This window comes from Phodopus roborovskii, unplaced genomic scaffold, assembly GCF_943737965.1.
Source record: "Phodopus roborovskii unplaced genomic scaffold, PHOROB, whole genome shotgun sequence".
Classification (NCBI taxonomy): Eukaryota; Metazoa; Chordata; class Mammalia; order Rodentia; family Cricetidae; genus Phodopus; species Phodopus roborovskii.
Window position 1 is genome coordinate 10,103,228 of NW_026126585.1, and position 25,129 is coordinate 10,128,356.

Below are 25,129 nucleotides of genomic sequence, written 5' to 3' on the forward strand. Positions count from 1 at the left end.
ATGAACTCACCATCTGCTTCTCTCCCTGCTTTCCATAACAGCCTACACTCTACTTCCCCACATTGTCCCTAGCCAGAACCTGCGGTCAGAGAAATGTCTGCTCAGCTCCTTCCCTCTGAGACATCAGTGACAGAGCTTGTCTCTGTCTATGTATAAAAAAAAAAAAAAAAAAAAAAAAAAAAAGAAGTAATGGTAAAAAAGTTTTAAAAAATCATAATTTGTTGTCCCTTCTAAAAATAATACATTTTAAAAAGTCACAAGTTACGCCCATTCTTATGACAAAAAGAAAATGTGGATTTTTTTTAGTAAATACTTGTTAAACAACCTTCCATTTTTTCATTGTAAATGAAATAAAAAATGAGCTGGGGATGTGGTGGCTTAGTTGGTGGCGTGTCTAGCATGCACAAAGCTTGAGTTCAGACCTCAGCACTAGTTAAAGCTGTGCTGTCTGGTGACAAACACCTGTGAGCCCAGCACGTTCCAGAAAGAGGCAGGAGGATCAGAAAGAAGTTCAAGGTTGGTGCCAGGCATTGGTGGCGTACACTTTTCATCCCAGCACTCGGGAGACAGAGGCAGGAGGATCTCTGTGAGTTCAAGGCCAGCCTGGTTTACAGACAGGCTCCAAAGCAATACAGATGAACCGTGGCTCGAACAACCAAAAAAAAAAAAAAAAAAAGTTCAAGGTTGTCCTTGACTACATAGTGAGTTTGAGCCCTTCATGGACTCATGAGACAGGGGAGGAGGCGAGGAGGGGAAATTTCTGGGCAGTAGTAGAGGTGACTATCCCTAAATGCCCTCAGAAGGTAGAAGCCGGGCATCAGTTTGAGCATGATATTTTCTCTCTCCCTTTTCTTCTTGCCAGCCTCCTTCATTCCTGAGCCTTAGCTCTCCCCATTCCTTCCTTTTCTCCTCCACACTGGAAGCCCGTGGGAACCCCGCTCTCAGCACTGTCTGTTATCTCAGTTTGGAAGCAAAACTCCCCACTTGGTCTACTTTGCAAACCATCTGCTGGGAAGTCACCAAGGTTCTCCGGAATTTCAGCCACTTTAGTCGCGCGCGCGCGCACGCGCGCACACACACACACACACACACACACACACACACACACACTTTCTTATTTTACATATCGGTCCCAGTTCCCTCTCCCCCCTCCCCATGTCCCCAACCCCCTCACATCCCCCCCCCTCCACAGGAAGGGTGATGCCTTCCAGGAGGGATCATCAAAATCTGTCAAGTCATTTGGGGTAGGGTCTAGGCCCTCCCTCCTGCCTCTAGGCTAAGGGAGTATCCCCCCATGGGGAATGTGCTCCCAAAGTCCTTTCCTGGTTCCACTGTCAGAGGTCCCTTAGACTGCCCAGGTCTTCTAACTAAGACCCACGTTCAGAAGGTCTGAGTCGGTACAATGCTGGTTTCCCAGCTATCAGTCCGGAGATATGGCTCAGTGGTTAAAGGCTATGCTCACAACCAAAAATATAAGCCACTTTAGTCTTATGAAGTTCAAAAGTCTGGTGCTGCCCTACTGTTAATCATATTCCGCCTGGGGTGGGGTGGGGGGAGCTAGGAGGCATTGGGCTTGAAATTGCAAAAGCTCTGTCAGCTGGACCGAGCTGTGCTAGCCTTTGGCCCTGCACACAATAAGCTGAGGCAGGGGAACGGAGAATTCTGGGCCAACTTGGGTGACATAATGAAACCTGTTTCACCAGGATGTATGGGAGGGAGGGCGGAGGAGGAAGGGAGAGAGGGAAAGGAGAGGGAGGGGGCTGGCAAAGGCTTCTCTTAAATGCTTTTCTATTTCTGATTTGAAAGAATCAGACTGGGGAGATGGCTCCTCGAGTAAGGGTGCTTGCTATCCAAGCATGGGGACCTGAGTGACAATCCCTAACAGGAACGTTGAAAGCAGGCTTCCTACGTAGGCCCAGCTTCTGTGAGAGATCTTGTGTCAAGGGAATAAGGGAGAGTGGGAGAGCAGGAAACTTGGCCTTGTCCTTTGTCCCTTGTCCCAAGTATCCGTGCATGTGCATACTGTGCATGCTCGTTCATGCGTGCGCGCACACGCACGTGCACAAACATACACACACACACACAGAGTCAATTTCTTTTTCTTTTCCTTCTTAAAGCCATAAAAGCAAGGTGACTAGCCTTAGTCGAGAAGAGGGTGGGCCTAACTAGAGAGAGCAGACCAGAGGGTCAGACAGCAGGGGCTACTGGACTTCCCTTCCACACACGAATTCACTACTCTTTCACTACACCGTTCCTCAGGTCGTTGCTAAACTTGAGCATGCTTTATTTAAAAAAAAACCTTAGATTTCACATAGCTCAGGCTAGCCTGGAACTCTCTTTGTAACTGGGGATGGCCTCGAACTTCTGATTCTCCTACCCCCACATCCTAAGTTCTGGGATGACAGGTGTCTGACACCACCCGGTCTTAGAATCCTACCCTTCTCTCATGGATACCTGTAGGGTTACGTTGCTGTCCACTTGTGAACCAGTCCAAGCAGAGGTAAGAGCTTATACTGTTAGAAACTAAAAAATATGTTTTGAGAAGACAATGCAGAAATTAATCTTCCACTGGAATTCCAATGACAACCTGGACCTGTTGGAAGAACTAAAATCCATTGACAATGTCATACCAGTCTGGTCTGAAATTTGCCATCCCCCTGTCTCAGCCTCTTGAGTGTTGGGCTTGCGGATATACAGTTCTATCTATAAGTAAAGCAGTTTTTGTTTTCATTTTTTTAAAATGAGAATAATTTATTCCTTTGCAAGTTTGTGTGATTTAGGTATTTTAAGTTTTATTTTAAATTATATGTATATAATATATATAGAAATGAGGAGATCAGAGCTCTCGGAGCCCCGGAGCAGGAGGAGATCAGAGCTCTCGGAGCCCCGGAGCAGGAGGAGATCAGAGCTCTCGGAGCCCCGGAGCAGGAGGAGATCAGGAGCCCCGGAGCAGGAGTTACAGGCAGTTGTGAGCTGCCCAACATGGGTGTGGCTTCTAAACTCTTACTTTTCCAGAACAGCAAATGCTCTTAACTACTAAGCCCTGGGGTTTTTTGCCACCCCCCCCCGCCCCGGCTGTGAGTGACATGTAGGTGTACATGTGCGTGCTACCTCCCATATGAGTGACATATATGTGTGCACAAGCATGCATGCACACCACATGTATTTGTATGTCTGCAGAGGTCAGAGGACAACTTCAGTTTGTCTCCCCAGGAACCATCAACCTTAGGCCTCTCACCAGCCTGTGGTTCGCCCATGGTCTAGTCTGGCTGGCCACAGAACCCCAGGCCTCCTCCTGTCTCTGCTCCCCAACACTGAGATCACAAGAATGCCCAAGTTTTTTAAAAGTGGGTTCTGGGGAATAAAACTTGTACCCTCATGCTTGTGCAGAAGGCGCTTTACTGACTAAGCATCCCTCCAGCTGCTGTTTAGTTTTTAATGTTTAGCAGCTTATACTGGGAGGTGGAGGACCCTGGTTCAATTCCCAGCACCCACAGGAGAGCTCACAGCTGTCTGTAACTCTAGTTCCAGAGGATAGGACACACTTGTACAGGACACACACGCAGGCAAAACACCAACGCATACAAAATAAAAATAAATAAATAAAAATATAATAATGGCAGTGTTCAGTAATTGATTTGCAAAATTTTCCACAATTTAAGAATCACCTCTTAAAAACTGATGTGAGCACAGGAGTGACTGGACAGATAAGGCTGATGCCAGCAGCTGCACAACTGCTTAAAGGTGGAAAGAGCCAGAACATTCCTTTTAATCTGAAATGTCCTCACAGACAACCTAAGAATAGTCACTGCATCTGCTCCAGATATCACAGAAATGAGAAGTAATAGAGGCAGAGAAATCACAGCCCGGGTCACAGTGCCCGCTGCAGCTTACTGTCCAATAGTGAACTGGTGTCACCAAAATGATGACTTATTGCATAGTTGCATGGTGACTATCAGTAGTGCAACTTACAGGAGAATTCAAAGGGGTCCCGAGTGCACAATCAGCTGTTATAATGATGGTTATCATAAGTGTTGTAAAAAAAAAAAATCACAGCCTACCAACGGGGGTGGGGGTGGGGGTGGAGACTCAGTAGCATTTGACCTGCAAGCCTGATGACTAGTGTTTGAACCCTACAACCCACATGGTGGAGAGACTCAGCTCCTGAAAGTTGTCCTCTGAATTCCACGCACACACGCATGCACACACGTGCACTTGAGTACTTGCTAAATAAATAAATAAATAGTTATAATGTTTTTAAATTACAGGTTATGCCAGGCACAATGTCCATCAGTGACAGTGACCCACTTTATAGATCTTTGGGTCAGTGTGTGTCCAGCCTGTTGGCCATCTTTATGGGGACTTAGACAAAAGGTTCCAGTACATGGAGTAATTCTTCCAAGCACAGATGTGACGCTGGCCATTATTTAACTCCCACCAACAGGTGGGTTCTAGGGCACAGTTATAGTCCAGGATAGGGACAGGCTGAGGCATGAGGGTCACCTGAGCCAGGAATGTCAGGTCAGCCTAAAAAAACATAGCAAAATTTTGCCTGGTGGGGGGAGATGTTTTTAAAATTGTGTGGCAGGGCCCGAGGATTTAGCTCAGTTGATGGGGCTCTTGCCTAGCATGCATGATAACCATGAGTTCCATCTCCATACTGTATAACCCAGGAGCAGCAGTCCATACCAACAATCCTGGCAGTAAAGAACAAGAGACAGGAGGAGCAGAAATGTGAGGTCCTGCTCTGGTGCATAGCAAGTCTGAGGCCAGCCTGGGATGATAACATGGGACCCTTAACTCAAAAGTCAAAGCCAATCTTAAAGTATCATAGTAGATGAGAATAGAGTCAAAAGCTTGCATTGGTACCTCCCATCTAACAACTGAGGACCGGTGTCATTGGAGGCATTTTAATCTGCCCAGTGGGAAAGCAGCAAATGGTTCTATATTTGAAATCACAATGGGAACATCTCCGGTGGTAGGGTTGAAATAGGAGAACAAAGAGGAATAAAGGAAGCAGACACAATGTGTACAGACATGCAGGGAAGGTTTTCTGGTGGATGCCTTATAGGCTCCAACAGCAGCTCTCAGTGAAAGGAATAGTAAAATAATGCTTCTAAGCAGCTCAATGACTGACGGGTGTCTCATGGGAAAGAGATTTTCCAGAGCGGCTTGAATACCTAAGAAAGATAAAATAAAAATTGATTTTACTTTTTAAGTAAAAATCTTTCACTAGCATGGAATCTCCAGGCATACTGAATGTTTGGTTTGGGCTATATGGCTTTAGCAAGCTTGCTATACATTTTCCTAAAACTACTGAGACAGCGCCAACAGTCTCATTTATCTTGGAGAATTCTTCTCCCAGAGGCTAATTTTGTTCTGCCTGGATCCTGCCAGACTGAAAATAAGCATGAGGAGTTGCTTCTTTAACAAGGAGCAACTCTCCTAACCACTCACTCCTGCTCCAAGAGGAGGCTGGAACAGGAACATAAGATGTGTCAGGGTCCCCACCCCCACCCCCCTCTGAGCAGGGTGGCACTTTAAAGTACTTTCAGATGCATGGCCTCTCCTGAATTCCAGTGACTGCCAGCACATAAGGAGCTTTCTGTAGCATACATTTTATTTCCTGCTTTGTGCACATCAAAATCAGTAACACTTTGGACATAATTAGCTACTTCCACCTCGTCTTCCTCCTTCCCCTTTCTCCTCCCTCTCTGTCTTCCTTTTCCTCCTCCTCTTCCTCCTTCTCTTTTCCATGACAGGGTCTCAGGGATCTGTGACTTCTCTGGTATATGCTATGTAGTAGAGGATGACCTTGAACTCCTGTCCCCCCATTTCCAGAGTGCCGGGATTACAGGTTTACATTGTTGTGCCAAGTTCATCAGCTTCTTGTATTTTCCAATTATTCAACGGGGTAACATGGTAAGAGCTAGAAAACAAACAAACAAAAAACATGGTGTGTATGTGGAGGTCAGACGGCAACATTGTAGAGTCAGCTCTTCCCTCTCATCTTTTTGCGGGTTCTGAGGATCAAATCCAGCCATCCAGCTCAACCGCCTTTACCGAGTGAGCCATCTCAGAGGCCCAGAGGTGACTTTAAAGGCAGACAATATTCCACTTCGGACATTATATGTATTGAGTAATGTTGTGTAATAACCTTTCCCTACGCTGTGAAGATAGATGTGTTGCTGACATTGTTAAAAAGCTGGTTGCTCGATAGCTAGGCAGGATTGTCGTGGCAGAGAGAATGCTGGGAAGAAGGAGGGCGGAGTCTCCAGGTCTGGAGGAGATTCAGAGAACACCAAGGTATACATGTGGTACATGGCAGAGGGTAGATAAGGAATCTGGGTTAATTTAAGTTGCAACAGCTATGTAGTAACAAGCCTAAGCTATGGGCAAGCACTTACAATTAATAATAAGTCTCTATGTGGTTATTTGGGAGTGGCTGGCAAGGCAGAGCTTGCCGGTAGTCCCAAAGAAAAACTCTGCCTACAGAGTGACATCTGTGGTGTCCTGCTTAATGATGAATTCCCTCTAATCTCAGTTGTGAACATTTTAAGTACAATTGAGTCCCTGCTGTGTAGTAGGCACTGAATGAGTGTTCAAGACTCATAGAAATAGGAGTCACCAGGGCAGAGGAGACATAGGCTGCTCTGATCTTTCGATGAGTGGTTCTCCACCTGTGGGTCATGACCACCAGAAAACACATATTTCCAATGGTTTAGGAACTGAGACACCCACCACTCTGTAGCAAAACTACAGTTATGAAGTAGCAACAAAAATAATTCCATGGTTAGGGAATCACCTCAACATGAGGAACTGTATTTATTAAAGGGTTGTAGCTTTAGGAAGGTTGAGAACCACTATTGTAGATTGAAAAAAAAATGGATTGACCCACACAGACAACCTGGCTCAGCAGGTAAAAGTGGCTACTGCTGAACCTGCTGACCTGAGTTCAAGTCCAAGGATCTACCTGGTGGAAAGAGAAAACTGACCTCCACAAGTGCTCTCTCTCTCTCTCTCTCTCTCTCTCTCTCTCTCTCTCACACACACACACACACACACACACACACACACACACACACACACACACACACACACTTTTTAAAGCAGAGAGGGATGGGGTTCTGTTGGTATAGTGCTCTTTAGTCTCCAGCACAACATAAACAGCGTGTCCAAGGCCGGGTTGGCCAAATGAGACCAGATCAGGGAGAAAAGTAGAGTAACTGTATGCACAGCCCACAAGAACCCAACTTCTTCCATGTGAGCCCTGCCACAGAGGATCACCGCACCTCCCAACAGTGCCGTTTCTCAGACACCCACTGAAACAGGGAAAGCTGTCAGCCCTCCAGCAGGTAACACAGTTCCCTATTGGTCACAAGGCACCTGCATGCCCTGACCTCGGGATGATCCAATCATATATATTGGGTGTGACGACCAATCAGCCACAGAGTCATGCAACCAACCACAAATCCAGACATCCTCTGCAGAACATCATTATCACATTTGTCCTTCTAGTATGAGAAAGGAAACACGCCAGCGGTGGTGCCCGCCTAACAAAGATTCTTTGACGGAACCAAAGGCTGTTTCCCACACTGTTCCAGTAACCCCTGCCCACTGAGGTGAAATTAAGTAGTGGAAATTTACCGAGTCATCATTCCGTTCCCACAGATGGTTAGTCAGATGGTACTAATGGAGTCTTACATCATGTTGCCCTTCTTTATAGCCTGCTGAACCACCTTGTACACTACAATGCATCGCTTCTACACCATCATCACAGCTGGATTAGAAATGGAACCCTGTGATAAGGTGTATGTTTTTCCATGTAGCCCACACCCATTCTGTCCCCCCTTGACTTTGATCACTTTTGGAGACAACCTGTCTTCTTGTCCCCTTGATGTCATTGAGAAGCTACCTGGGCAGGAAGCAAGGTCCCTGAAACTCAGAAGTTAACAAGAGCACAAGTTCTCCCTCATACATAGATTCTAGCCTACATGGTATGCATGCAGACATGTAAACATGATATGCATGGCATATAGGAAGAAGGTTAAGATTGGATGGTGAGGATAAAACTATCATTTTTTTTTTTTTTGGTCTGATTTCAACCCCATCATAGATCCCACTCCACATGGATGAGTAATGACTATGTAACTGCTAGGGAAGTGTAAAACCCTAAGCAAGGCTCCATGACTTTAGCATAGACATTCTGACTGGACAGAAGTTCACCAAGGGGCCGGAGACATGGCTGGGCAGTTAAGAGCTCTTGTAGCTCTTGCATAGGATGCTGGTTCAGTTCCCAGCATCCGCACAGAAGCTGACAACTTCTGTGGCTATGGTTTAAAGGGATCTAATGGCATCTTCTGACCCTGACAGGGCACAACACGGTGCACCCCTCTAATCCTAGTACTGGGATAGCAGATAGCATCAACAGGCAGGTACCTGGGGGCTCACTGGACAGCCAGCCTAACCAGTGATCTCCAGGCAAACGAGAGGCCCTGTCTCTAAAAGCAAGGTAGAAAGTTCTTGGGCAATGGCATTTGAGGTTGAACTCTAGTCTCCACATACCTGTGCACATGTGTGCACTTCCTCCTTCTACATACACATGCACACACACACTAACACCTGAGAACCCATGGAATAAATGAAATTATGTTAATGAAAGTGCTAGCTTTTAAATGTGGTGTGCCAGGATGAGCATTGTACTTTGAACAAAATGAGGTAAACATTGTATGGTAGCATGTATTGGCTGTGTGGGGTATGAAAAACTAAAAAAAAAAAAACAAAAAACAAAAAAACAAAGGATCTGTTTATAACATGTTACCGTTAAGTGTTTGTCAGTTTGACACAAACTTGGATACCTGGGAAGAGGGACTCTCACTTGAGGAATTATCTTCACCAGACTGGACTGTGGTGATGTCAGTGGGTCATTTCCTTGATTCATGTGGAAGGACCCAGCTCACCGTGGGCAGCGCCATCCCTGGGCCAGCATTCCTGGGTCCTATAAGAAAGCCGGGTGGGAAAGCCAGTAAGCAGCATTCTTCCATGGCCTCTGTTCCAGCTCCTGTCCTAAGCTCTTGCCTTTTCCGTAGAAATGAAACTATGTGGGGGAATAAAGGGGACCCTGGGAAGGAGGAAGTGTGAAAAAGGGGTGGGGGAGGGGCATGCATAGAGTATTTGTACTTATTTGTGAAAGGCTCCTGTGTAACACAATGCTGTGTGAAAGGAACACGTGCAGTGGAATTTTACAAAGCAAATAAATAAAAATTAAACAGCAACGTGGATGAAATCCCATTAATACTGCACAGAGTGAAAGAAGCCAGAAATGTATGACCCCTACATCAAACATCCAGAGTCTGCTTAGAAATAAAAACACGTCTTTGGATTTGCCTCTTTGTGGCAGTAAAACTTTTTCATCAACTTCTCCTGCACTTACTTTTGGGATGTTCATCTGGGCTTTTTTTTTTTTTTTTTTTTGTTCTTGTTCTTACTTGATTTTTATTCATAATCATAAACTTAACTCTGCAATCCAGCTAGACTTGGAGGGGAATGAGGAAAATATGGGACCCAAACAATTGCAGTGGGAGCAGAGATTACAGGGCATTGCGAGCAGATGGGGTGGGGGATGCTCTCCTGAGCTATAGAAGGAATGGTCTGGTGGGTAAGAAGCCCGCAAGTCAAAAGGATTAGAGTTGTCCACAGTCGGAAATGTGATCTTCTTGCTGGTCTTGCCGTTTGGGACCCGAAACTCCATGGCTTCCCCAATGTTCATCGCTTCTTTCACCTTCCCAGACACCACGTGCTTGCCATCCAGCCACTCAGTCTTGGCGGTGCAGATAAATAACCGGGAACCATTTGTGTTTGGCCCAGAATTTGCCATGGACAAGATGCCAAGACCTGTATGCTTCAGGATGAAGTTCTTGTCCTCAAATTTCCCTCCATAGATGGACCTGCCGCCAGGTGTGACGTCACCACCCTGGCACACGAATCCCGGGATAATTCTGTGAAAGGAGGAACCCTTGTATCCAAATCCTTTCTCTCCAGTGCTCAGAGCGCGAAAGTTTTCTGCTGTCTTTGGAACTCGCCATCGGCCGTGATGTCAAAGAACACGGTGGGGTTGACCATGGCTGCAGGAAGAAGCGGCGGGGGACAGTGGCATCTGCAAAGCCTCATCTGGGCTTCTTTAGTGGGCACACGTGTGTGTTTAAAATAAAAGGTGGACGGAGTGGGAGGAGTCCACGAGGCTCCGCCCCTCCTTGACCAGCGTAGGCGTTTGATGTGGGGGCGGTAGAAGAAGCGTTTTCTTCAGTGTAGTAGCCACCGGTCTGTTGCACATGCTTCTGTATATAACTCTTTACTCATTGTCTTATCCTAATTAAACTCATAGGACCATCAGAAAACAAAGTAGGAGGGGGACTGGTTGGGAAGAGGACAGGGATCAGTGGGAGGGGACAAAAGAAGATGATGAGGGAATAGGGTCAAAATATGCTGTATATGTGCATGACAATGTCACTGTGAACCCACTATGTGTAATTTATATATGATCATAAAATACAGATGGGTGTTTGGCAGTGTGCTCCTCTTTATAAAATGGTATTTTTAAGGGGGTACCGAGTGTGACACAGCACACACGTGAGGGCGGGAGGGGCCACGTGTGTGACAGTCGGTTCTCTCCTCCTTCCGTGTGCATCCCAGGGCTCAAACTTTGGATCTTCAGCAGCGCCTTCGCCCGTGAGCCATCTTGCCAGCCTGAGCAGTGCTTCTGTTAAATGTTCTGGCTAAAAGTTCTTCCTAACAGATGGGGGGGGGGTATGCAGGGTGCACGTGCCCCAGTGAACGTGTGAGGTCAGAGGCCAGCCTCGCCTTGGGTGTTGGTCCTCACCGTTCACTTGATGGGGTGGAGGCAGGGTCTCTGTTGCATACTGCTTTGTGCCAGGCTAATGGGCTCTCCTCCATCCAGCTGTTGTCCATCTTCTGCCTCCCATCTCTCGGTAGGAAGAACAGGATTACAGATATCTTCTGCTGCATCTGGCTTTATCCGAGTTGTGGGGATCCGAACTCAGGCCCTCGTGCTTGTTCAGCAAGCTTTTTACCAACCAACCCTGAAGTGAGGTCTCAGCCTGGAGCCTATGGTGACCTCAAACTTACTATGCAGTCTAAGCTGGCTTTGAGCTCAAGACGATCCTCTTGCAGCAGCCTCCTGACCGCGAGGATTAAAGGTGGGAGTCACCATGCCTGTCTCAAAAGCATAGAAAGGATGATCGACGCTGAGCTGATAAAGAAAGTTTTCAAAGTGTGGTAAATATTGTGGTGGAAGTTAAATAGAGTAGGGGGTCTGCTGGCCATCAATGGATCAGTAACTTTTTTATTTTTAAGGAGAGATTGATATGTCATGTTTGAAGATCTGAGTGGTAGGTGGACGTGTGTTCTCAAGTCCCTTTCTGCTCTTGACTGCCTGCTTGGACTCGTTCACATTTTCTGTCTTTTCCTTTTAGGCAGGGTCTTCTGCGACCCGAACTGGTCTTGAACTTGCTATGTAGCTAAGGATGACCTTAAACTACAGATCATCCTGCCTCTACCAAAGCCTTCTAGGATTATAGCATGCATTGCCATGCTCAGTTTATATAAGCCGGGCAAGCACTCTGCTAAGCTACAACGGTGGACCTCTCTCTCTCTCTCCCTCCACCCTCCCTTTTCCTCTCCCTCTCTCTCTCACTGTCTCTATCTCTCTCACACACACAGTCATTATTAAAGCATGTTTCATTGTGCTGTTTTGCTTGTTTGTATGTTTGCAGCTGTACCATTACTATGCAGCTCATGGCATCCCCAAACTCACTGTCTTCCGGTCTCGGTCTTCCAAGTGCAGGGTTTACAGGTGAGTGCCATCATGCCCAGCTGGGTGTGCTAGTGGTTTTGTTGCTATTGTTTCTCTCCCCCTCTCTCTCCACCGGATCCTTGAACTATTGATATCTTACAACAGCAGCAACAAACACAATTTTGGAAGTGAAAGAAGAAACTTACACAGAATGTGGTACCCAGAGATACAGTCTGCATTTACCAGAACAGAAAGCAAAGGTGGTTGTTACAGAAGTTACAAAAACTGAAGTGGGTTTCCTTAAAAAAACGTCAATAGGGGAACTAAAACTACTGAGCCATTGGCTGTGGGGGTGGGGTGTAAGCAGACGGACGGAGCTCTCATCTAACAGACCAGGAAGGAAGTCTTGGCCAGATAACATCTCATCTCGATAAATAAAGAAGTGGCAATAATGTAGATGTATTGCTTAGCGATAGGGAAGCAGCGCCCCGAAGAATTAAACACTGTAGATGCTAAAAATGTCAGACTTGCTCCAAGGTTTAAGTAGAAGGAAAAGTGTGGACCGAAGATGGGAGGAAGCAACAGGGTCCTGGCTCTCACAGTCCGGTGTTCAACACAGGGTTTGTTCTTGTCTTTCTTCCTTCCTTTTCTTTCTTTCTTTCTTTTTTTTTTTTTTTTTTAACTTGTTTTTATTGAGCTATGCATTTTTTTCTCATTCCCCTTTCCTCCTCTCCTCTTCCACCCTCTCACCACACCCTCCACACTCCCAAATTACTCAGGAGATGTTGTCTTTTCCCCTTTTCTAGGTGGAGCCATGTCTGTCTCTCTCAGAGCTCTCTTTGTTACATAGGTTTTCTGGTGGCGTGGACTGCAGGCTGGTTGTCCTTTGCTTTATGTCTGATATCCATTTATGAGGGAGTACATACCATGTTTGTTTTTGAGGGGGTCTGAGTTACCTCACTCAGGATGGTTTTTTTGTTTTTCTAGTTCCGTCCATTTGCAAATTTCAAGATGTCATTTTTTTTTTCTTTTTTTTTTAACCTCTGAGTAATACTCCATTGTGTAAATGTACCACATTTTCTTTATCCATTCTTCGGTTGAGGGGAAATGGCTGAAAGACACTTAAGGAAATGCTCAACATCCTTAGTCACGAGAGAAATGCAAATCAGCACAGCGGTACCATCTTATACCGATCAGAATGGCTACTATTAAAAAACACTGATGACTATTTATGCTGGAGAGGATGTGGAGAAAAAGGAATATTCCTCCATTGCTGGTGGGAGTGCAAACATGTACAGCTGCTGTGGAAATCAGAATGGTGGTTTCTCAGACAATTGGGAATCAATCCACCTCAAGACCCAGCAATACCACTTTTGGGCAAATACCCAAAGGATGCACACTCACACCACAAGGACATTTGCTCAACTATGTTCACAGCAGCATTATTTGTAGTAGCCAGAACAGGGTTTGGTTTTATCTGAGACAAGATATCACTATGTAGCCCTGGCTAGCCTGGAACTCACTATGTAGACCAGGTTAGCCTGGAGTTCACCGATAGGTACCTATCTCTCCCTCCCCAGTGCTGAGATTAAAGCATGTGCCAGCTCACCGGGCCATGGACATTCTTATAATTGATATTGACACAGGCTTGTCAAAAAAATGTAGATTATTAAAATGTAGGGTGAAAAATTATTTTAAAAAACTATAAAAGGAAAAACAGGGTTGGGGATATGGATCTATAGTTAAAGTGCTTCTAATGCAGCATGAATTTGATTCCTCCAGAACCCACATTTTTTTTTTAAAGCCAGTATTGGTCAACTGGTAGAATAAAGGCACTTGCCGGCAAGCCTGAGGGTCTGTCTGAGTTTAACCCTCAGGACCCACATGGAAGAAGGAAACAACAGACAACTCCAAGTTGACCTCTGACCTCCTTATGTGGCATACACATGCCCCCACACAATAAATAAATGAAACTGTAACAATAAAGAAAGCCAGGCGGGGTGGTGCACACTCGCAGTCCCGGTACTGGGGAGATGAAGACAGCAGGATCCCCGAGGCTTACAGAGCAGCCACTGTGGTTAACCGGTGAGTGCCAGGCTCAGTGAGGGACCTTGTCTCAAAAGCTAATGTGGATGACAACTGAGCAACACCCCTAAAGGTCAGCCTCTGGCCTCTACATGCACGCACACATATGTACATGCACGCACACATATGTACATGCACACATACATATGTGCATGCACACATGCAAAGAAAGCACAGGAAAGAAAAAGAGGGAGGATGTGGTCAATGGCAGAGCGCTTGCCTAGCACAAGTGAGATCTGGCTCAATCCCCAGCAGCACAGAGGGGATATTTGCACCTCTAAGGGAACAGGCCATCGACCTAAGAAACTACATGTATGCAATATTCTGGCTAGGTTACTGTTCCCTTTTTGAGCTATGCTACACGCTGCCTAATCAATTATTCACACCTTTATCTTTTTATTGCACCCTGCAATTAACCTGTCTACTTTCCTTTTTGTTTCTTTTTGCGCTTTGTAAACATTGTAGAAATGGTTTCTCCTTAAACTCGAAGATGATGCCGCCACATATGGAACATTTCTTTCGGATGGACTGCTTCGTGAAACGGGGTAGTTTCCCCGTAGTGAACTGGGTTTAAAATGTGCCTGGTATAAATATGCAGGGAGGAAACTGGACCCTGGAAGTTGAGGAGTCATGGGTTAGCACTGTTTTATTGGGAGATGGCAACTTGTGGGAGTCAGCTTTTACCTCCTACTGTGTGGGACCTGGGGGGGGGGTGTCAAACTCAGGCCATCAGGCTTGGCAGCAAGCACCTTTACTCATCCAGCCATCCTGAAGCCCATTTTTAGTCTCACTCACTCACTCACTCACTCACTCACTCCTCACTCACTCACTCACTCACTCATTCACTCATGTTTATTGTGGCACCGGGGATCAAACCCAGTGCTTTGTGCTTTGCTAGGTAAGCTCTTTGTCACTGAGATCCACCCCCAGTTCCAGTTTGTTCTCTCAGTCCCAAAGCTAATGCTCCTTTTCTAACATACTCTGAGCTGTAGAACTGTTCATAGCTCAATCCGTTTTCTTTATCATTTGAGCTTTGTGTTACTATTAGAAAGGACACCATTGTGATGAGTCCTAGGGGACTTCTGAGATGGCTCAGTGGGTAGAGCACTTGTCACATAGGCACAAGGAACAGCATTGGGACCCCTAAAACCCACAGAAAAGCTTGGCCCAGTAGTTCAGGACCTTAACCTCAGCACTCCTGTAGCCAGAGGGAAAAGCAGAGACAGGTTAATCCCAAAGAGGTCTCCAATCAGCCACCTTGGCAAGTGTATAGACCAATAAGGAGAAACCCGGTCTCAAACAGAGTAGGTGCAGTAACTGACACCTGAGGTCATCCTCTGACTTCCACATGCAACCCCCCCCCCCCACACACAGACACATGTAGGGATGCATGCACTTGCCTACATTTCTGTGAATTTTCTGCTTAGCAGTTTTGTAATTTGCTGTTTATTTTTAATTTTATTTGTTTGTGTGTTTTCAAGACAGGGTTTCTCTATGGCTTTGGAGGCTGTCCTGGAACTAGCTCTTGTTCTCGAACACATAGAAATATACCTGCCTCTGCCTCCCCAGTGCTGGGATTAAAGTCGTGTGCCACCACCACCCGACCTTGCTTTTCATTCTTGTTCTGGGAGTCCAGAAACCCTAGGTCCTCATGTAGGCAAGTAAATGTATTTACTTTAGTACTACGCTATGCTCCCAGCCCTTTAATTTTCTTTATTTATTATTATAGACTCACACTGGTGAGTCATACCTGCAATCTCAGTAATTTGAAGGCCGAGGAAGAATTGTCATGAGTTCAAGGTTACTATAGGCTACAGAGTAAGTTCCAGGCCTGGCTGGGCTGCAGAGCAAGACTATCTCAAGGGGGGAAAAAGACCAAAAAAAATCCTCAAATAAGATTCTTGTACTGCTTATTAGAGCATCATTTTCCTATAATCTGGGAGGCAGAGACAGCAGGATCTTAATTCAAAGTCAGCCTGAGCTACATAGTGAGATTCAGGCTGGCCTAGGTAATACAGAGAGAACTTGCTGCTACATAAATACATGTAAAAATAATTTCAAATGTTTGATATGTTTGAAGTTTTTCAAGGTCTATGGCAATTGGGTTGTAATAAAATTAATTTATTTCATAATTTGCCATGAAAGCTTTGTGGGACATGAAACACACATGGATGTGTTTGCTCATCATAGTGGTCTCTCTAACAACCCAGTCGGTCCTCATGATTTGTTGCCAAGTCTAAACCTCACTCTGCTGCTGGCTTCTCTATCTGGCAGGACAAATCTAATCTTCTTGCAAGATCTTTTAAACAATAAAGGAACCAATGCTAAGTCATCTGTTCAAATGCATGTATCAGTTAAATTCAGAGGAGGCTCCCAGTTTCTTCAGTCTGCTTATTTAGTCATTTTACTTAACAGTTTTTTACTGAGCAGGAGGTCTATGGCAGAGATGTTCTACTGTCTGAGTGTCTCACATATAAATGTCTATGTCCCTGAAGAGCTGATGCATATTTAGCATTTTGCACTTCCGTGTGTGTGTGTGTGTGTGTGTGTGTGTGTGTGTGTGTGTGTGTGTGTCTTCCACCAGCCTGACATTTTCCAAGTAGGCTAGGCTGGCTGTGAGGAAACCCTAGGGATCCATCCTCCTGTCTCTACTCCTCCTGAGCTGAGACTACAAGCACACACGGCCACATCCAGATTTTTCTTTTCTGTGAGTTCTAGGGGCTGGAAATAAAGTTTTTGTGGGGCAATGAGAGGGCTCAAAAGTTAAAAGCACCTGTTATCAAGCCGGACGACCTGAGTTCGATTCCCCAGAACTACATATTAGGAGAGCATAGATTCATCAAGTTATCCTCTGGCCTCCACACACTTGTGACCTTCTCCATGTGCCCCCTTCTATTTATGCAAAATAAATACAACAGGCTTTTATTTTTATTTTCTTTTCAAGGCCAACACTCGACTTGCTGAGCCATCACCTCTGCTGGCCCCTACTATTCATTTTCAAATACACACACCTCAACATACCTCTGCTTAAATCAAGAAGTAAACTTTAAGTATTACTGCAATGTAATTGGAATTTTCTATACCCACAGCTTCTTTTCCTTGCACACGGTTTTTAAAAAAAAACTCTACAGTTTTGTTTCTCCTTTTTTATGCAAAGCCACTTTTTTTTTTTTTTTAACTTCTTCCATGTTTGTCTTCTAAAAATCTCTTCATGAGGGAATTCCTTACTAAGGAGCTTAGGACTCTATGAACAAAACTAGTTCATGAAAATCAAGGTCACAATTAAACTGGGGAAAAATACAGATTTTTCTTCACACATTTATTAAAATAAACATCCATTGCACATTTTGCTGCTAAAATTAGTAAAAAGTGTCTACTCCACATTTCTTCCTTTGGGGGGGGAACTTTCTAGAACTTCTGCTTTTTTGAGTTTCGGTTAGAAGCATGTTGATTTTTATTTTGACACATGACATCCATGATAAGTGCTTTCTCCCTGTTTGTCATTATCACTTCATTAGTGATTTTATAAATTGAAGGTACTTGGCCTCTGCTGTCCGTGCTCAGTACAATTCCAAGATATTGGGCAATCCTGCCAAAATCAATACTGGAGCTGTTAGGGTCAGAGCTTGGCCCCTTGCAGCCCTAACAAGCTAGATTCAGCCGTCCATCCTCAACAGACCAAATAAGCAGATGAGTGGTAGTGAAAATCTGATGAAGGAATGTGCTCAATGTGGTCGCAGAAAGATGAACAAAGAGGTCCACTGATCCACCCCACAAGCTTATCTCCGGGGTCTTGACCTAAGGTTCAGTTTTAAAAGAGGGTAAAGGTGTGCACAGCTAAGCAGTCCTGGACAAGGTGTGCCTTCTAGTCACTGACCCATGGACATCTCAGCTCCTGTTTGCTTTTGTTTGCAAGGCAGTCTCATAAGTTCTCAGAAGAGCAAGAATCCTCTTCCCAGAACACAGTTCCTTCTACAGCTGGCACCAGTCTTCAACCTTTCCCCTCTCCTAACCAGGAGATTCCCTGGGAAATTCCAGTGTCTGGGGGATCATTATCTTAATGGCCTGATAGCCAAATCTACGTATTTCTGTAGCATATCCTCATTTCCGACAGTCGGAGTTAGAGGTAATGCTGAGTTCAGAAGTTGGTGTTTAATTTAGCCCCCACTCTTGAAGAACATGTCTTGAAGGACATGTGTTCTTGGGCCAGTAAGGACAATATTCCAAACTTGGTTTTTCCATTTGTCAACTGATGAGAATAAATTGGAACCAATGGTTTTGCCCATTTCACACCACTATAACAGAACCCAACAGACTAGGTGATTGATAAGGAATGGAAATTTATTTCTCATAGTTCTGAGTCTGGGAAGTCCATGATCAAGGCGCCCTTAGGTTTGGCATTGGGGAGAGGCCCGGATCTTTTTCAAGATGAAATCTAGATGCTGCATCTCCAGAGGGGATGGATGTTGTTACTTACAGGGAAGAGGAGCTGGAGCAGAGGACCAATCCCGACAAGCCCTGTTGTATCAGTATTAATCCATTCATGAGACAAACACCTCCTTTTATCTCCTAGTTTCTGGTGCTGCCTTAGGGATCAACTGGTCAATACAGGAAAATGGGGAGACAAAAAGATTCAGACTAAAGGCTGGAATACAGCTCAGTTGACAGAGCACTTGCCTGTTGTGTACAAGGACCTGGGTTTAAGCCCCAGTGCCAGATAAACCAGGACTGGCTCACACCTGTAAAGTCACCATTCTGGAGGTGAAGACAGGAAAACCAGAGGTTTAAGGTCATCCTTAGGTTACAGAGTGACTGAGGCCAGCCTAATGTAGAGATATGAGAGGCAAAGGAAAAAAGAAAGGAAGGAAGGGAGAGAGGGAAGGAGAGCGGGACGGACGCAAGAGAGGGAGGAAGGAAGACTCGAACTGCAGAAACTCATTTCATGGGGTTGTGAAAATTAAAATAACTAAAATATGTAATTTTAGTAGCTTAATATTTGACAATAATATGTATCAGTAAATCAACATTACTACTAAGACATCTATTAAGGTCATTTGAACTGGGCATGGTCTCCAACACTTGTGATCCTGACACTGGGGGGTCAAAAACAGGAGGATTGCCCAGAAATTCAAGGCCAGACAGGGGTACTGAGTAAGAACTTAACTAAAAAAACAAAACAAACAAACAAAACTCGACTACCAAGAAGAGTGGTTTATTCAATTGATGGGATAGGAGTATTGTGAGGGAATAAATTCAAGGGAAGAAAGATTTAAGAACCTTCCTGAGAAATCTGGAAAAGTGAGTGAGTCAGGTCTCCCCTTGCTCCCCACTTATTACGATTCCTCTTCTAGAACTATAAGTCAAAGCAAACTCTTCCCATACAATGCCTTGGTCATGGTGTTTTATCAAGCATCAAAAAATAATGACTACACCAGAAAACCTGCAAGCTGGGTAGGGTAGAACACCATAGAGCAGATGTCTTGATGCTCTCTTAGAATTCTGCTTACCACAGGAAGGGGCCCTGTCCAGGTATGATTGGTTTCTGTGATAAAAATGGACTAAAAGAAACGTGAGCGGAAAAGGATTTATTATATCTTACAGGTTAGATATAAAGGAAAGCCAAGGCTCGAGGTCAAGAGAAGAACCTGGAGGTAGGACCTGAAGCAGAAGCCACAGAGGAATGCTGCTCACTGGATTGTTCCTCTTGGCTTTCTCAGCCTGATTTCTTATACCATCTAGGACCATCTGCCTAAGGATGATACCGCCCAAAGTGGGCTGGGCCCTCACACATCAATCATTAATCAAGAATGTGTCCAGTAGAATTTTCTACAGGCAAATGTGATGGAAGCATTTTCCCAACTGAAGTTCCCTCTCCCCAGATGACCATGGTTTGTGTCAACTTAACAAAAACCTAACCTGCAAAGACCCACTAGTACCTCCATCTTCCTGATGTAGGACAAGAAGTCACAGTCCTATAGCTCGGAAGGAGCAGAGCAGGTGTTTGGGCTCTACTTTCCAACACTTTGTATGTCCTTAGCAACATCCAATTTTTCATTGAATTAATGTTTTTCTCTCAACTAAGAAAGCTGTTTTGATGATCTCTACTGACATTAATGTTTGCTATTTGTCCCTAAACTGTTGACTAGTGAAGTATTTCATAGGTAACTTCATCTAGTCCTCCAGGTGAAAATAAATTCATCAATATTTATTATTATTTTGAGGTTTTGTTTGCTTGCTTGCTTGTTTTGAGACAGGTTTCTTGCAGCCCAGGCTGCCCTCAGATTCATCATGTAGTTGAGGATGTCCTTGAACTTCTGATCCTCATATATGTATACCTCCTGAGTGCCAGGGTCAGCCACCATGTTGGTTTAGCAATACTGGAAAAGGCTAAGTGAGCATCTTACTCAGAGCTACATTACCAGCGCCAAGTTCTTCTTAGTCCACCAAAGGAACCAGAGCCCATCCACGTTTATATTTTTTTCTGCATCAAGTTGCAGACATAATGTCGTTCATTGATGAAATTTTTTTAATATTATAATTGGTGCACAGTCATTGCACATGGAAGTAGGTTATACGGACATAATCGTGTGAGCACTACCTTATAAGGACATTTTCATACAGGTATGTCACGTATTTTGAAGACTTCTGCTTTTGAAATACCTGGTTTGGAAACCACTGGGAGGTTGTAGAAGGAGAACTCAGCTTTGAAGAAATGGCTGGATCTCAACCCCAGCATGACTTTTTAACTGAAAGTAATTTTTCTCAGTCTCCCTTTCCTAATCAGTACACAGTAGAAAATGATGCCAGGGCTGGAGGTGGTAATGCCCTTGAGGCCATTGCTACATCCATAACAGGAGTTAGTGGCTACTCAGGACATGTTGGCTGAACAAGTTAAGACCTTACATGGACACGGCAGAGCTCAGCATTTGCTTAGTTAAAGGAGCCGATCCTCGTTATTTTCCCAAGCTTTCTCTTCTGATTTTATCATCTGGCTCGACAGTGGTACCTGCATTTCAACTTCCAGAAAGACATGAATTGGGGAGGGTGGCTAAAATTGATTAGGGAAGGTGGCCTGGTGAGATGACTCATTTAGCTGGTTAAAGTGACATATGTTCCAGTCTGAGGAGCCGAGTTGATCACACCTGTAATCCCAACACTCCTGTGAGATGAGAGGTAGAGATGGAAGACTTAGCCAGAAGAAGTTCCAGTATGTAGCTTAGCGGGAAAAACAAGAAAGTCACTGACTCAAAACAACATGGAAGAGGGACTAACTCCCAAAGACTTGTCTCTGACCTACACACACACACACACACACACACACACACACACACACACACACACACCTCTTTTCAAAAAGATTCCTATAGGGAACAGTTGAGAGGACTTTATTTTGCCCTGTACATAATATACTCATTCTAAGAATAATACATTTGTGTATTAATAGGAAACCATTTTTGGTGTTAGCTGAAAGCTTCCCGATATGCCCCAGGAATGCTCTTCCACCAGAAGAGAGGCTTGCTTTGACTTCATGCATGTAACTACACTCCCCGCCACTGCATATGTTCCTAACAGTGTCCAATTTTCCATCTAATTGATATGCTTTTCTTTCCACAGAGCACGATGTTCTGAAGCGTGCAACCCACTTCTCCTGTAGAAACGTCTTGTCTTTTTCAACAGCTGCCTCGCCCTCTGCCATCCAAACCTGTTACTATGTGCAGAACCATACTGACTAATTCATTTAAGCTCTTTATCTTATCTCACTGGGAAAGGCTCTGGTTACCACATTCTTCTTTTAAGTCCTGTACACACTGAGTATTGTTGTATGCGGTTGGGCAGTGACCTTTTAACTCTTCGATGCCTGGAAACTCCCCCTTTGGCAGCTATCAGTTTTCCTCCTGGCTCTTAGGAGACGGCTCAGTTAGGAATGAGCTTGCTACACACACACACACACACACACACACACACACACACACACACACACACACACCTGAGTTCAGACCTGAAACACACAAGTAAAAGCTAGATGTGGCTGTGGCTGGGTGTGTCCCTGGCTCAGGAATAGGCTGAGACTGAAAGACCCATGGAGCTCACTGGGCAGCCAGCTGACGAGTTCCAGGTTCAGTGAGAGACCGGTTCAAAAAGTAAGACCAGAGAGTGAAGCGATAAAAAGATACTGTCTTCAGCCTCTGACCTCCATGTGCATAGAACATTGTCACTACATACAATACACGGAGAGAGAGAGAGAGACAGAGAGAAACAGACACACACACACACAGAAACAGACACACACATACATATAGGGATAAACAGATACACACACACACACACAGAGATGCACACACATACATACAGAGATAAACAGATACACATACACACAAAGAAACACACACACACATAGAGATAAACAGACACACAAACAAACAAACACACACACACACACAGAAACAGACACACACATACATATAGGGATAAACAGATACACACACACACAGAGATACACACACACATACAGAGATAAACAGATACACATACACACAAAGAAACACACACACACATAGATAAACAGACACACAAACAAACAAACACACACACACAAAAGCACACCCCATACACATGCACAGGGACACATACACGCACACCCAACCACATACACACAGGCACATATACACATGTACACACAAACACACACATGCAAACTCACCTATCCTCCACATTATTTTCAGCCTCTACAATTTGTCTATGATAGGATAAGTTGTGGCTAAGAAGCATGTTTCCTTTCCTGTAACAGATCTCCAATTGATGGTTCCTTTTCAAAACTCTAACTTCTGACTGAGGTCTGATGTGTTCATGCTCCAACTTCCGTGGCCCAAGCCTTTAACCCTGTGCTGAACTAACTGTACCCTGGAGACTTTTGTTTCTCTATTAATTTAACCCTGTGTGAGTTGTACACAGAAGACTTCTGTTTCCCCTCTATTAATATGTGTCAAGACTACATTTGTTTCTCCATTCATTGTCATATAACAAGCTGATTAAATAGTTCCTTTTCAATAACTTAATCAGTAACTTAAACTGCCTTTGAAAATGTTTTAAAATGTATTTTCATTTATATGTATATGTGCATATGTGTTGGCTTGTCTGTATGTGCACCACATGTATGCAGTGTGTACAGAGGCCAAGAGAGGGTGTTGGATCCCCAGAACTGAAGCTAATACAAGACTTTGCACAGATGTACCCTCCCCTCCTATTTTTTTTTTTTTTCTTTTTCTTTTTTATGTCAATGACTTTGTCATTATTACATTGTTACTTTGTGTTGCTGAGGTACTCTGGTTTTCAAATACTCTCCTTGAAGGAACCTTATGCAGAGCAATCAACACAAAGAAACAGAAAAGCTATACATAGTTGGAATGTCAACCCACAATACTGGACTACAGGTCACATCCAGGACACACCCAGGAATGGTGACTCCTTAGGACATGCGTCAGTTTCTGGTCCAGCAACAGCTAGCTGCTCAGTCCTCTCCTACTGCCACTCAGCAGCATTTGGCACAGTAGGTGAAAGGCTGGGGCAGGTATGTCCTAGGGTGTGGATAGCAGAGCCTGTGCTGTGACTAGGTATAATTGCTTTGGCTCAGGTGGGTTTGGGAGAAAACAGCAAACTGAAGACTATAGCTAAGATGCCCTCCGGGTGAGCCTGACCAGGATGAGGTAGAGCTGAATGGAGGACTCACCGGAAGGTGTTAGAAACATCTGGGCCACAGACATACCAGCAGGGAGACCTTGTGACTGGAAGGTCAAGCAGCCTTCCTGCTTGCTTACCCCTGACGCCCAAGCTCTCCAAGGTCCCTACCACCAAAGCAGCTGGTATAAACACTTTAGTCTTCTTTTTCTGAGAAAAAATTAGAGGCTATGTCCTCCCTTGTCATTTTTTGTTTCTAAAGAGATACCAATTTCACTATATTTTTATTACTTATGACATTTTTTTTTTTAAGCAAGATTTTATAGCCAAGGCTGGCCTCAACTCACTATGTAGCTGAGGACGACTTTGAACTTCTGATCCTCCCGCTGCCATTTCCTCCGGTTTATAGGGTGAGCCACCATCCCTAATTGGTGTCTCGCTGAGGATGGAACCCAGGACTTCGTGCAGGCTAACCAAACACTCTGCCAACCTAGCCACATTCCCAGCCCCACTTTATTTATTTAACATTTCAAAATGTGTTTCTGTGGGCGTGGGGGATGTGGATACAAAAGTAATATTGTGCCGCTGTGGCAGTCAGAGGACAACCTCGTGTGCCATCCAGGCACTTTGTAGCTTTTGTTTGAGAGAAGAACTCTCACTGACCTGGAGTTCTACCATTTTGGATCAACTGGCTGGCCTTCTAGCTTCCAGGGACCTGATGATCTCTGTTGGTCATCTTGCAGCACTGGACTTACAGGCATGTGCCCCTAGCCCTGGGGATTGAACTCAGATCCTCATGCTTTCAAAACAAGCACTACACCATCTGACTCTGAAGCCCTAAAAAAAAAAAAAAAATTTTTTTTTTTTTTTTTTTTTTATCTTTGGGAAGGCTTTGGGAAGATATCTTGTAGTCCTTGCATCTGATAATATCTTTGTTTTTGTTTTTGTTTTTTTCAAGACAGGGTTTCTGTGTATTACTTTGGAGCTGTCCTGGAACTAGCTTTCTGATAATATTTTTGTTTTCTTCTTCCAGAGTTTCTCTGCATTGCTTTGGAGCCTATCCTGGAACTAGCCATAGACCAGGCTGGCCTTGAACTCACAGAGATCTGCCTGCCGCTGCCTCCTGAGCTCTGGGAGTAAAGGTGTGCACCCCCAATGCCCGGCTGCTTCTGATAATATTTAAAAGTGGTTTCCCAGTGGCTGGAGAGATGGCCGAGTAGTTAAGATTACTGGTTGTTCTTCCAAAGGACCCAGGTTAGATTCCCAGCACCCACAGTCTGTAACTGTAGTCCCAGGAGATCTGATGTCCTCTTCTGGCCTTCATAGACACCATATACGTGTGGGAAAAATTTTAAAGAATGACTTCCTATAACCAAGATAGGAGGGTTTGGTTTATGAGCCAGGCCTGTGAGCTGTTGCCTTAACAGTAGAAGAACCAGGGTGGGCTGGTGAATAGAGAGGTATCCATCATCAGAATCTTCCACCATGTCCAAGCTGTGTTCCCCAGAGAGGATACTTCAGTGCCTCACCTGGGGTGTTGGGGGCGGTGAGGGTACC

The 25,129-nt window shown here is 44.7% G+C and overlaps 1 pseudogene; it reads right to left on the bottom strand.

Moving 5' to 3' along the window:
• Positions 1-9,487: 9,487 nt before the first annotated feature.
• Positions 9,488-9,877, bottom strand: LOC127236444 (peptidyl-prolyl cis-trans isomerase C-like; annotated as a pseudogene).
• Between the last annotated feature and the right edge of the window lie 15,252 nt (positions 9,878-25,129).